Source organism: Neophocaena asiaeorientalis, unplaced genomic scaffold (genome assembly GCF_003031525.2).
Source record: "Neophocaena asiaeorientalis asiaeorientalis breed wild unplaced genomic scaffold, Neophocaena_asiaeorientalis_V1.1 scaffold312, whole genome shotgun sequence".
In the NCBI taxonomy this organism is placed as follows: domain Eukaryota; kingdom Metazoa; phylum Chordata; class Mammalia; order Artiodactyla; family Phocoenidae; genus Neophocaena; species Neophocaena asiaeorientalis.
In genome coordinates, this window is record NW_020174707.1 from 840,675 (window position 1) to 841,953 (window position 1,279).

Genomic DNA, 1,279 nt, shown 5'->3' on the forward strand with positions numbered 1-1,279 from the left:
CAATGGATATGAAATGGTGTCTCATCATGGTTTTGATTTGCATTTCTCTAATGACTAATGATGTTGAGCATCTTTTCAGGTGCTCATTGGCCCATATATTTTTTTAAGATGTCAAACATTCCCAGTAATAATTACCTTGGAATTAAACCAAAACACAAAAGTGGGCTGAGGCCAATAGGACTGGGGGCTCCAGGATGCCCTGGGCCTCCATCCCTTGGTCGGACATCAGAGTCATTAGATGACTTCCAGGACCTAGAATGTAGGGACAGTGCAGTGGGTAGGAGGAGTGGCTTCTGTTGGCAGCCCACAGACGGAAGAGGAGGGACATATATCAGCTAATTTATCTACAGTAAGTCCCCTACATATGAACCTTCAAGTTGCAAACTTTCAAAGATGCGAACGTGTGTGCCAGCCCCTGTATGCCAGCTGTTGTACTGGTACGACTGTACTTTTCAAGATACTATACTGTAAGATTTAAAATGTTTTCTTTATTCTTTGTGTTTGTTTTTTATGTACGTATTAACTGCGTGAAAAGTATTATAAACCTATTATGGTACAGTCCTGTATAGTGGATCGTGTTAGCTGGGTACCTAGGCTACCTTCGTTGGACAAAGAGAACAGAAGTTCTTGTCGCTGCCCCTTTTAAAACCACCACAAGCTACGTATATATGCAGTTTTACCCTTCTGACCTCTTAAGTATTGCTATCCCAATACTTATACACAGATGACTAAAAAGTTATCTGGTATTTTGCTCATTTCTTAATATTTCCACATCAATTCGGATGAGCTCTTTCCTAAAATAACTATATCAACCATATTTTTTGTCCTCAGTCTGCTTTCTCTTCATAAGCTGATTGGAATGTGGTTTGAGTTTTTTGTCTTTCTGTTAAGCATCTTTGATTATCTGTGCAGTTAACTTTTACTTTCTATTTTCTGATTCCTTCTGTCACATCCAAACTTAAAAGGCCCTTCCCTGGGGGCAGAACATGATTTCAAGATGAGAACCTTCAGAGGAAAATGTTCCAGCGCCTAAGAAATTGCAAAATCCCTCTGACAGGTTAGATGACATTGGTTTTTTTCTGTCTGCAATCATCTGTAAAATGGGGATAATAATGGTACCCCCCCCTTCATAGGGTTGTTGAGAAAATTAAATGGTACCCTAAGTATATCTAAGTAAAGTTTTGGATCTCCAGGGCCTCAGATCTCCCATGGCAAGTAAAGTAGAAGGATGAGACTGGTATACCTTCTGGTCGTGCCCAAAGAGCAGGCCACCGACAGG